The sequence below is a fragment of the Apis florea genome, unplaced genomic scaffold (assembly GCF_048593485.1).
Source record: "Apis florea isolate Af1SG1 unplaced genomic scaffold, ASM4859348v1 contig_2350_pilon, whole genome shotgun sequence".
NCBI classification, from domain to species: Eukaryota; Metazoa; Arthropoda; class Insecta; order Hymenoptera; family Apidae; genus Apis; species Apis florea.
Window position 1 is genome coordinate 3337042 of NW_028256565.1, and position 13541 is coordinate 3350582.

Below are 13541 nucleotides of genomic sequence, written 5' to 3' on the forward strand. Positions count from 1 at the left end.
GGGGAATGGGACGCCGAAAAGGGGAATCGTTATGCAAGCGTGATTTTGACATACGGCGCCGTAAGAGGCGCGCGCTTCGCAAACACTCGCCGCGGGGTTAATTACGCACGGGGTGAATCATTGGAAAACGGTGAACAGCAGCCGCGACAATCTTTCCACTTTCTTCTCCTCCAGTTGATATCGTTTCGTTTCCAACCAGCGAGAAGAGCGAGGAGAGGAAGAAGAGAAGAATAGAGAAATTTCTTTTCGATATTTGCCCTTCAAAAGTAACGCGATCGAGGGTTTTTAGAGAAAAGATCAAAAGGAGGATAGAAACGATCGATTTTTATACGCGCGAAGAAATTTGTAAATTTTCCATTAATTCTAGACGTTTCTGTGTGAACAATTCAACGAGTTACATACAATTTACAATTTTTGTTATTCAAAAATTGCTTACTCGTAAAAAATGTTTACGGAGGACAAGGTCGGGCGACGTGTATTTAAATGAATTTTTTTTTTCTTTTTTTCATTGCCTCTGCGTCATCGAAACAAAATTAGGTTAAGAAAAAAAGTGCATAGAATGTATTTCATTTCGCTCAGATCGTGTATCCCTCTATTCAAAATTCTCTTAAATCTCTTCAACTCGAAACTTTATCTCACGAAATAAACCCAATTGTCTTTGGCTCGTTTTTAATTTAGGCACCAATTGGACGATATTTATTTATGTTTGTTTTTTTTTAAATATAATCTTATAAAGCATGGGATAATATATTATCGAACCGGTTAGATTTTTTTTTTATCCGAAATTAGACTGTGATCGAATATGCAATTTTCGTGCGATAGAAATATTATTTTCAAAGTTTTCGAGTTTTGTAAGCATTGGAATATGTGCAATGAAAGTTAGATTCAAGTGGAGATGAGTTTGATTGTTCGTTATTAAATAACGAGATTATTCACGATAGAGAGAATGAAAATAGAGATGCAGTAAATGACAGCGCGTTATTGAGATTTGTAATCAAATATTTTATCAAAACATCACGCAACAATATGAATTTTTAATAATCAACAACTTAATACTCGACTATACTTGACAAGTAACTGATATACACAAGATATTAAAATATAAAACTTTTATATGTGAAATCAAATGTTTAAGTTAGCTAAGAAATTTTTCGACTCGAAACTTCATCTTACGACCCCCTTTTGAAAAACCCCCTTTTCTCATCGACGCCAGTTAAAGAAAGAAAACTCTTGGAATAAAAATGAATCAATTTCCAGCGAGGCGTGGAATCGTAGCTTTCGCGCTATCTCCTCCGCTTCCGGCGGGAACAACTCGTGCAACGGGGCGCCCGTTCATTCAGCCTTTTCGTAATCGTGTTCATTGTTGCGAGTGAGGCCGCGCTATCTGCCGACCGCCCGTCTTATCGCCGCTTCCGCCACGTTGAATCGACCCACCGAATCGAGAGATTCGATCGGCGATACCGTCCTTGCCGTTACACGATCATCGCCACCATCTTATCGCGATTCACCCCATCCCCGGATGGAGAGGGGTCGCTCGAGTCATCGCCCTAATCCGTGTCGCTAATCCCGAACAGTTTAGGGATAGCAGTTAATTCGGGGATGAAGCGTATTTGGACGATGAGAAGAAAAAATTTTTCGAAGATTGCTTGCAAAGAGCAAAGAAAAAGTTGGAGTGGATTTAGAAGCGACGTCATTTTGATAAGAGGGCTGAGAGAGAATATCAGATTTTTGACGATCACGATAACGAGTTTGTAGAGTGAAAAATTTCAATAAAGCGTATTTACGATTTATAGAAACTTTAAATCACACGAGTCTGCCTCGTGATGAAGATTTCGATTCCCCAAACATGAATAGCACGAGTGGAATGAATTTTCTCAATTTTAGAGATTTAATTTTTATTTAATAGTATGCCACGAGAAAATCACGATTCTTATAATCCACGTTGACCTAAATTTGAAACGCAAAAAAAAAAAAAAAGAACACCGATCGAACCTTTCGTTTCTCTCGTCACCGATGTTTCGTTATCTAATCGCAGATAAGAGGGAAAGAAGGGCAAGGAAAATGTTTAAGGAATATATATATATATATGTATATTGTGGGGCAAAGAAAAAAAAGAAAAGAAGAAAAAACGATCTCGAGGATCGCGATACGCGATCAAATAATTTTATCGATGGCGGACGCGAGCGTGAATCATCGCGGATCGATCGAACTTCGAGCGCAACGTTCGAGTGCTTTATTTGCGATAGATTCGTCCTTCTGCCGCGATAAGACGAAGGACGACGCGCGCGTCACGCACGAATATGCATCGTGCCACCGTCGATGATGGTAATAATAATAAAAATAATAATGATCCATTCGAATCGGCGAAACCGATTCGGATTGCTCTTCTTCCGACTCGATACATTTCAATCGAATCGTTTTCCTTCGATTCCATGATTTTGAAGGATATTTATCGTGGCAACTTTTTCCATGGCTTGCCGAGTTTTCCATTGGTCCAAAGTATCTTTTAAAATAAAAACTTGATTAATCATCGTCTCTATCAAGTCCTCTGTCGATAATAATAAATTGCCGATTTCATATTGTCTTTTACTTCCAATTTTTATTGCGAAAAGATTCAAACGTTTGATCGAAAGTATCTCTTATATATATTAAATTATATTACTTCAGAATATATTCAGATTCTTCTCAAAACAATAAGAAAGAGAATAAAACGATCCATTAGATCCTTATGGAACAATATTATCGATGTTTGAACGTAAAAAATCTTACATCGAAGCGTTTCAATTCGTTTAAATTTGCATTCGAAACATTTTACAATCAACACTTATATCTCGGTTCGTAAAACACTGCTGCTAGATTCATCCCGCAAAAAAGGAAAGAAAAGAAGCGAGGAGGTAATTTTCATCCGCGGCATAGATTCGTTTTTTATCCATTCGATCGTAAAAATTCCTTGGAGGCGAATTCACATCGATCTTGGTGCGGCAACGATGTAATAAAAAAGGAAAAAGAGGGGGTGGCGCGTACACGGGAGCAGAAAGAACGTACGAAGGTAATGAATACGCGGTGAACCGGCTATTACGATGGAACACACGATCCGGCTAATTCTCACGATCTCGTTCAATGCGAGAACAAAGGGAATAACAGAGTGTTGCCGCCGATTTGCACGTGTGCGGCCACGTAACGCGGAGAAGAAACGAGGCGACGCTGTAATTCATGCAAATTGCATTACCAGGCCTGGCGGTTGACGACGGTTCATCGAAACCTTTCATTCAAACGAGCTGCCATTCAGTCGTCCGCCGTCGTGGATCGTTGATTTCCCGGAAAACTGTTAACCTTCCGCGTTTTTCTCCATTTTATCGAAACCGATTCTTGGACCAACCAACCAAGGGAATTAAAAAAACCGGTCGATAAACAATCTTGATGATCTACTCCAGCTGGAAAGGGAACGTCCTCTTCGATTTTTGGAAAGAAGTCGAAAGTTTAAACTCATTTCGATTCTCGTTCGAAAACACAGAAACGAATTCGCTCCGATAAAAAAATGAAATCTGAATCTATATAAAAATCTGATCACCCTCTCCCCTCAAAAAAAAAAACTTTCAACCAACCGTCGAGTCATTCATCGAGCATTCATGCATTGACATCGAGCGCCACTCGCAAATATACACATTCTCTCTCTCTCTCTCTCGATCACGAAAGAGAGCGCGTCGCATCAAACGATTAGAGCGGTTGAATCATCATCATCGAGTACGCGACCGAGGTCCATCCCAGTCGGGTGAAAGGAAGGAAAGAGAAAGAAAGAAAAAAAAGAGAGAAAAGGACGAAAGGCTGGGGTGTAGGGGTCTTATTAGCTCGATCGTTGCCCGTGGGATTCCCCACCCCACCGCCTCGTTTGGCCAAATTGAAAATCGGAAAAGCGTGGAAGCGTGAAGGCTGCGCTTCTGGGCCACGCAGGACCCCTTTAATGAATTAGTCATCGCTTTTTGAACGGGTCACCCCCGTCGGGGGAGGGGGACGGCTATATTTTGCTTTTGTTGCCCGCGACCCCCCCTTCTTCCTCAGAGGATCTCTGAGAGGCTGGGGGGTTGCGACCAGTTGCGACCACCCCTTGGAGCGGCGTCCAAATCGAGGGTGGGGAGGAAGAGTGCATCTGGATCAGCTGTCGATGACGATTATTATATATATATATATATGTGTGTGAGTCACCGGTTGGAAGCTCGGTTTAAAAGTGTATCAATGACTAACGTTGTCCACTGTTGTGCGCGCGTGTTTTACCTCCCCACTTCATTCATCCCCCTTCTTTTTTTTTTTTTTTCTTTATCCACTACCGTCCACCCCATGTAGGTACGTGTAACGGGACCAATGCTCTCCCTTTGATACTTGTGCCACCTTCTCCCGATTCTAGCTTCCCCTCTCCTCTCCTCTCCTCTCCCTAATTCGACCCAGGCTTATTCATCATCGAATGCGTATGACGTGTACGCATTGTTTTCTCTTCTCCTCCACCCCTTTCGCAACAACCCCTCCTGCGCCAGCAGGAATCGCGGTGGATGGGATCCGAGTCATTTTTTTTCTTTTCTTTTCTTTTTCCTTCCTCTTCTTAGGTTGGCTAATCTCCAAGTTCCAGGGAGATTTGTTTCGTGTTCTATGAGAAAAAGTGAAAGAGTAAAATTTGTTAAGTTCGGTTTTAATTTAATTTGTCGTGACGGTAAATCATACGTAAATGTTTACAGAGAGATTTATAATTCAATGATTGACCATTGTGGATGGTTTAAGTCCACTTTTGCTTGTCCTTTTTTGCTTTCGGTCGGAACAAATCGATGCAAATTATTCGTCAATTAATTCGATCGCAATAATGCAAAGATAATTAAACGAAGACCGGGAAATTCTTCTCGATCGTTACTTCGAACTAATCGAAAAAGTAAGCAGATTAGAGAGGGATAATCGTTGAATCTTCTGATTAATGATCTTTCATATTTAATTCGATTCGATTGAAAAGATTATCGAACGAGCATACGTAAATTCACACACGTGTCCTTGACTATTCTCGAATTTTAATCGGATGCAAAACGGAGGTAAAGCGGAATGATCGATAAATCTCTGCTCCATTAATCTTCCAAGTTTCCAAGAATTAAACTCCCTGACTCCATATATCACGTCGACAACAGCGATCATCATCCACCATTGCTGTACAAACACAAACATCGATTACCTCCAATATTTTCTTACGCCATTTCCACGTCCTAAACGGTCTTCCTGCTACACCCAACCGTACTTCTTTCTTTCTTTCTTTTTCACCCTCCACGAAAGACATTACGCTCCCTCCCTGCAACCGCAGGAGTTTCCTCGTTTGTCGAGGGTGGCCCGGCAAATATGGACTCCGCTCGAGGACTCTGATCCACTATTCACGCGTGAATCCATCCATAGTCGGCCTCATACGGCCCCCCGAATGATGCGTACCCTCGGTTAAATAGTTCCTACCGGTTCCCTCTTCGGGACAACATCCGGTTGGACAAACCCGAGGAATCTTCATCAACGTTTTTTTTTTCTTTTTTTTTTTTTTCCTCTCTCTTTCATTCCCGATTCTTCATCCTCGAGGGAGAATCTGAAGAGATTCCTGCCCTCCTCGACTGTGACGCTTTTAATTTACCAAGGAGACGAGGAGGGAAGGGATTAGGTATCGAGTACCTTTTTCCAAGGGGGATGTCATTCAGGGGATACGAAATTAATTTCGAGATAAAAATTTCATGTACGAGTGTGTGCGAGATCAAGTTCGTAAATAATGGTATTTGTTAAACGATGATTTAGATAATTTCGTCTTGCATTATCGAAGATCGGTCACGAGAGATCGTTTGTTATAAAATTTTACTATAGAATAGGAATTCGCAGTAATGCAATGTCGTTTCGGAAAACTTTACTTTCAGCTACGAGGAAATTTCGTTTACCGCGAAATTTTAATGTGTCACAATCTCAGTTTCCATTACATACAATTGTCTTTTTCGTCTTAATTCGTATCGTGAAACTTACGTAATTTTGATAAAGAAACAGAGAAAAATAATTAACGCGTCGCTTTGTATTTATTACCTTGCCCCAAGAATGTTTGAAGAATTCAGAGAATTCCCATAAGATCGGCTCGTGCAATTCTTTATCGTTGACTCATTTCTTTCCGAAGGTAAATACGATGACAATACTCCGAATAATTCTAAGCTAAAATCATCCACCTGTGTTGCAACGTTTAAATTCCGTTTATCGATGATGGGACTTTCCTCCTTTTTTTTTTCTTTTCGTTTCTTTATCGCTACTTTATTTCACGGAATTTTTTTTATCGCGATGTTATACGAGAGATAAACAATCTCGTAATGTTTAAAAAAGAATATCGTTCGAATGACGATCGATGAAAAAAATCTATGACGATGACGATTCCCCTAAGTGGAAACGCGTGTTTGGCGTTGACAAGCGAGAACGATCAATAAATCGTGACGTAATTGTCCAATACCTCTTACGAATATTTATTCCTTATCGATTCACTTGTTATTTACAAATATTCCTTCCACATATTCCTCTCCTATGTTTACATATATCTCTTTCCACTCCGATCAATTCATCCTCCACAAATTTCATAACACTTGTACACGATGTCCCGTCGAGCATTGGTCCACACACACACACTCTCTCTCTCTCTCTCTCTCTCTCTCTCTCTCTCTCTCTCTCTCTCTCTCTCTCTTTCCGTATTTCAATCTTCCTTTCAATTATGAGTTACACCAGAGTCGTATATCGCTTTTCTCTCCTTCACGGTCCTCCATTCGTTCCAGCCTTTATCGAGCCACGAAATCTTCAACATCCTCGGTATACCAGCACTCAGCTTTCGAAAGCGACGGTGTTTATTCATCGTCGCGGATTTCATCCTTTTCCACCTGGTAACAATGGTTCTCGATCGATAACGGGTCGAACATCCTCCTTTCGAAAAAGAAGTAGAAGAAGAAGAAAGGAATTTTTCCAACCAACTCTTTTCCAACCTAACCTAAACTCTGAAACTGACATTTCCTTCCTTTACGCTTACTTTCGGTCAAACGATTTCGATACAAACTTTCTACTATGAATTTTCGCTTCGAATATTCGATTCCATTTAATATCTAACGTTTATTTGCTTATTTTAACATTGTTCCTTTCAAACGAATTAATTCGCGAAAGATCGAACGCGCGAGATACGTTCGCACCAATACGCGATATCCACGGTAGCACGTACACGGCTCGTTTCAATACCTGTTCACTACTGGAATTCGCGCCTTCCACGCTATTCAAAGCGCCTCGAGCCACCATGCCATGCCGTGTGCGTTTCTATACTCTCGATTTCACTTCTCGATATCGTGGAAAAGTGCGGGACTTACGATTCTCTCGATCTTTCGTCGTCTCGTCACGTCACGTCCCGTCCCGTCCCGTCCCGTTCGATGCACGGACGCGACGAGAGAGGCGCGCAAAGCAGTGACGCATCGTTCGGTAATTCGTGGCGTGTCGGGATGCGAACGCGTGGCGCCATCGAATCGTTCTTTCTGGCTCCCGTCTCGAGGAAGACGCGGATGACGCGCGTTGTTTCGCCGCGTGCCTGCATCGTGGCGATCTCGAAAAGATCACGGAACCCTCCCTCCTCCCCGAGAGAGAAAAACTTGATCTCGATCCTTCCAATTCCTTCGATTGCTATCTCATCTTTATGCGCATTTATAATTCTTCGAATTATCATTTTTGCTCTGTCATTACGTGTCATTGTTTTATTTATCCTATCCTTGCCGTACAGTTTCGTATTGTAAATTTATAATGTGATATCGAGTAGAGGTATCTCTATCTGTCACATTATGGTAATTTTTTCTTGTCGTTACATTGAGAGTGGGTAAGATCGGTATTTATATTATCGGCTGGTATAACAACTCGATAGCATGCCAATTGTTAAAGATATAATTAATGGCCGAGTTAAATTTCTTCCTCGTGGCGAGGAATAGGAGATCTTTTACTCGATTTCCAATAAACTTTTTCTACATTATTTGTGCCAAATCTAATGGAATAATCAATGTTTGACTCTTAACGACACCGTTCTCCAAAATAGTATTACTTACTAACTGTATATTCGTTACTAGTATTTTAAAATTGAACTAATATTATTTACAATCTATCTTATTCACGAGATCAAATTAAAAAGAGTTCAATTTCAAACGTTTCTTATCCGGTTTCTTAATTTTATTAATAATTAACCTCGTCCATTAGTCACACCGATAAAAATGATACGATTATCACACGGTTTAATGTAAATCGGCTTTTTACTTTCGACTCGAATCTCGCAGATTAGCAATCACTTTCGTGCTAAAGCGGGCGCGCCCGATTATTTTTCTCCCTCCCCTCGCTTCCTGCGCGATATATCGAGAAAAAAAAATGTGTATACCATGACGCATCGTTCGATTATTCGTGCCCAATGCGATACACAATTACGACAGACCGTGCACTGTTCAACTCCGTTCGATCCGAATGAATGTCTATCGCTTCGTTCTGACGGTTCTGGCAATTTCTTTTTTTTTTTTTCCTTCTCCTTCTGGGAATATGTAACGTTGAGAAAATTCCATTGTCCGTTCCGCGAAACGAGACAGATATTCAGCTTTCTCGCTGAAAAATTACCATTCTTCCGCTCATTTCTCTCGATGTCGCGAACCCTCACTTTTTCTTCCTCAAGTTCTTTCACTCTCTGTGTGAATCGTGTTATTAAAATCTTAATTTCTGGAACAAAATTGCGAGAGTTTCGCAAGATTGAAGAAAAGAAAATTGTTCGGATATAAATTGGAAGGGAGAAAATTTTAATAATCCAATTCTCTCTAAGAGGAATTGGAAAAATTCGTTTCCTCGAATTTATGGCGCGAAAGAATGGCGTGGCAGGCCGATGGCCCCGGCGATGGAATCGCGTTTCTAATCCTTCGGCCGGGCTCTCCTTAGGCCCGTCCAACTCCGTCGAATCGCAGGAGTCGCCTCGACTCTTACTTTCTCTCTGACTCACCCACCTCACTCGCGGCTCGATCCACTTGCTTCTCCCTCGAGCGATCGCTTCGATCCGAGTCGGCATCCGCGTGAAACCAGATCGTTCTTACGATCCCTTCGGGAATATCGACCGATCCCTTTCCTTCCCTCTTAACAAAAAAAAAAAAAAACACTACGTGTGGAAATGTTTATACACGGTTGAAGCAAATTGCAAAGTTATATCGAGGCATCTTACTTTCGACGAAATTATTTTCAATTAATTCATTATTATATTATTGTCAGTCGAACGAAATTTCCAATTCGCAAAATTCCAAAAACACCTGCGGATCTCTCTTTTTCTTTCTTTCCTTTTCAAAAATAATTTCTCACCGAGTTGCGTCGATCGCCTCGAGCTTTCTATCACAGGTGTGCGTGACAAAATCGAGGCGTGCAGCTTTTTTAATCGGCGCCCGATCGGTGAAAGTGAGGGAAGCAGAGCGGAACGAAAAAAAAGAAAAAAAAAAAAAAGACGCGGATTCGCGACTTCTACCGCGAAAATGGCCGAAGGTGGAGGAGGGGGCCAGGAGGCGCTTTCCAAAGTGCTGTCACTCGCTGCTGTCAGCGCGCGTCGAAAGCGTGCGTTTGGAGAGAGAGCGGAGCTGGCACTCGGTTGACGGCTCGATTTCTGCCAGATTTTATCGTAATAATGCGTCCCCTCCTCGCCTAATTTCGCGATAACGATTTTGGCAGCGAGATGGATTAATGAATCAGCCTCGATCGGATCGACGAAAGGAAATGATGTATAAGTATAGGTGGAAATGAATTTATTAGGCTTATTAGCTATTCGGTGTTCTCGTAGAAAAAATATGTATACTGTGTCGCGGAGAAATTTAGTAAAATTAAGATTGTCGAGGCATTTTATAGGAATTATATATTTTTATTATTGTTATTATATTTTAATTTTATTAATATCAGCAGCATTCATAGGATATGGATGGTCCTCCTTGAAGTCAAATATTGAGGAGTTATATTGGAGATACAATGGTATTACGAATCTGAGGTGGATTTTCAATTAATATGCAATCTTAAATTGATTTTATTTTACTATTAGTAATTTTACATTTATTTGCCGCTTCGTTCAACAGTATCGTCAAATCCAATTGGATCAAACTTTAATAAAATTTCATTTCATCCATATTTTTCGATTTGTCAGGATTTTATTCAATTATTTCGTTTATTTTTTCTCTGAAAATGATCGATCCTCCTTTGAATCGTTTATTAAATGATAAAAAAAAAAAAGCAACATTTCGTTACTCGCCGAGAGAAGAAACTTCGTTTGGCTGGTAAACTCGGTCGAGACCGCCGGTGACCGGCGGGGGTCAGGAAGAATTCCCAAACCGTTCCTCGCGAACCAAGTCACATTTTTCACAAGGTGTCCAAAGCAACGCGGACACCGTGCCAGATTCGTCAGCGGTGCCCGATTTAGCCGGGTTGGCGAGCATTAATGAGCAGTGAGGTCATCGTCTCGTTGCTGCCAAATAAAAGCCCGACCAGACACCGTTCCCCAAAAACACTCTCTCCTCCTCTCGACCTTCCCTCGTTTTCACAAATTATCCAGCTAGAAGAATCGTTAAACCCGTCGAAGAAGATATTTCGAGCAAAATTAATCATGCATCCCGTTTTCCTGTTAAGACACAATGTTTCATTTGATTCGTTTCTATCTATACACCAAGCACTTATTTTCACGGAATTATCGTTGAAAATACTAAACCCATCGAAAGAAGACATTTTGAATGAAATTAATAATTTCGTTATACTTGTTACAAAATACTTATCTTCATGGATTATCGTTGAAAATATTAAGCCTATATCAAAAGAAGATATTTTGGATAAAATTAATAATTTCGTTGTATTTATTATACGAAATGCTGGATGTCGCACAAAGTATTTACACACAAAATACTTAAACGAAATGAAAGACATTTTGGATAAAATTATTAATTATACATAAAACACTTCGATATACTTATTAAAAAATACCAGTTCTGGGTGTCAAACAAATTATTTATACACAAAATACTCATTAAATAAAATTAAAGAAATTTTGGATAAAATTAATAATTTCGTGAAATACTTCGATATACTTATTACAGAATACTTATTTTCGCGGATGAAAAAATGCTAGGCCCATCGAAAGAAGACGTTTCGGATAAAATCAATAATCTCGTTATACGTAAAATACTTCGATACACTCATTTTCGAGCGAATCAAAAGAAAACGTTTTGGATAAAATGAATAAACTTGTTACACGTAAAATACTTTGATATACTTGTTACAGAATACTTATTTTCGTGGATTAAAAATACTAAGTCTATCAAAAAAAGATATTTGGGATAAAATCAATAATCTCGTTATACGTAAAATACTTGGATACACTCATTTTCGCGAACGAAAAGAAGACGTTTCGGATAAAATTAATAATCTCGTTATGCGTAAAATACTTGGATACACTTGTTGCAAAATGTCAAAAAAATTGCCGGATCGCGACGGGAAGAACGAAAGAACGAAGAAGGCGTGTGGTGGCCAAGGGACACACCGGTGTGCGAAGGCAAAAAGGAGGAGCGTGGCGAACTACACGCGTCCTCGCCGCTCGGTCGTCCTTCGTCTCCCATTCCGCTTTGGGGAGTGAATCATCGGGGATGAAAAGAGCCGGCACCGGGAGAGGATCCACCGTTTCTCAGAGCCGTCAGCTGGTGCATCGCGGGTCGACGAACCGCGTTTTATTTCGCGACGTTCCGCGCCGTGGCCTCCAGACGCTGGCCCACCCTTTGTCCCTCTCTCGTTGGGCCTTTGTTTTTGAACGAGGAGACACACGCTCTTTTGTCGGTAAATTGGAACGGGGGAGGGCTCTGCTTGCTTCCAAGTGGCGGAGCAATAAGAGTAACTCTTAACCTTCCTTAACTTCTCTGCGATTGACAAATGGATTCACGGAATCGAAATGATTAAGTTGAATAAGGGCTGAATATTAGATTAAGATTTTGAATGGTTATTCAGGAGATTTAATTTTCTTCGAATCAACGTATAATTTAAAATTTGAGCAATGGACCAAGATTGTTGAAATTTCTCTTCTAAAAACAAGCATTCGACTAACATTTATATGGAGTTATTTAAATTTAAGAAAAGAAAGAAAGAAAGAAAATGCGTAACAGGATTCGATGTGTCAACCTACGTGAAATATCGATGGCGCGATCGTTATATCACGCAAGACTAAGAATGGCACTCTTGTCACCCGTTCCACGACGATTTTGGAATGGATGATATCATTGGAGGTACGTGAGCATCGAAAGGATGATGAGCATCATCGTGGTCTCGCACTTTTTTAAGTAATAGCGGAGATCCTTCGTGTCAATAAATGAGCACGTTCGAGGTGACTCATCCTCGTCCGCTTCTTCGTTCTTTCTTCAGTGAAGTCAGTCGCGCAAACAAACAATTTCACCCGTTTGTGAACCGTGAACAATGAGACCGGCCGACGATGATGATGATGACTTCGACCGCCGATAAAACGGTACTCGGCTTTTAACCCGTTTAACGACAACCGCCGATTATTGTCGCCGCGATAAAAAGAAAGAAAAAACACTTGGAGAGGAATGAATTATCGTGAGAAAAGAAATTAATCGCGCGAGCTGTTGCGTAGGAAGAGAGAAATAAAAAAAATTGGAAGAGAGAAGGATTTTCATCGATTGGATTGATGATATTTTCGATAGAAATATCTCTTGTTATTGTGCGTGCACAATGGAGATTTGCCGGGGTTAGATTGGCAAATTGATGAAATTTAAAAGAACCGTCGCGAAAGATCGAGCCACGATAACGTTACGGAACACTCGGTTTCAATAAGCATTGTATATTCGCAGTTAATCCTTTCATTGTTAAAAACGGGCATTGTGAGTCATTGTGGCCGGTAAAAGAGGTAAAGTGCCGTGAAATTGCCTGGGAGATGGAGAATGGTACGAGCGAGAGAGCGAATGTACGTGTACGTGGGCTCGTGATAAAAGAAATACGAAAAGTAAGAAAGTTCGAGCGAGTAGATTCGGTGGCAAAGTAGCTTAGGTCCTTGATTACCAATCCTGCGGACCCGGGTTCGAAATCAATTCCCCCCCAGTCCAACCAAAAAATATTTTTCTTCGAATTATTAACTCTTATACGACGAGTTAAAATCCTCTTCTTACTTTATTTATAAATATAATTCTTGTGTGGGAAATTTTGAATTTAATTAAGTTTCTTCGAAATAAAAATTTCTAAATTAATTAGAAATTCTTATTCAAGAGGGGGGGAAAGAAGGAATTTTAAAGACTTTGAGATTGTGAGATTATGTTGTGTCAAAAAAATGGATTTCTTTCTCTTTCCTTCCCCCCTCCTCCCCATATCCCTCTTCATTCGTATCTTCAAATTTTTCTGAAATTTAAAATTTTTCCATTCAAGTAATCAATATAAATTATATAATGTCTTGTAAATTAATAAAATTTACAAATTTGGTTTTTTCAAATTTAAATTTC

General features: G+C 40.2%; 1 protein-coding gene and 1 long non-coding RNA gene across 3 annotated transcripts in view; one reads left to right on the forward strand and one right to left on the reverse strand.

The window, feature by feature from the left end:
* Positions 1 to 13541, forward strand: part of LOC116415442 (uncharacterized) — a 79193-nt gene that overhangs the window by 35865 nt on the left and 29787 nt on the right. The window lies entirely within an intron of this gene.
* Positions 2580 to 7454, reverse strand: LOC147658111 (uncharacterized). Of its 2 annotated transcripts, none has more exons than XR_015291089.1 (2): positions 7258 to 7454; positions 2580 to 4639 (listed from the first exon to the last, which is right to left on the reverse strand). It is a non-coding gene; the product is annotated as an uncharacterized LOC147658111 (long non-coding RNA). The 2 variants fall into 2 exon arrangements; XR_015291088.1 differs by lacking the exon at positions 2580 to 4639 and adding an exon at positions 6477 to 6908 and having other exon boundaries at positions 7258 to 7402.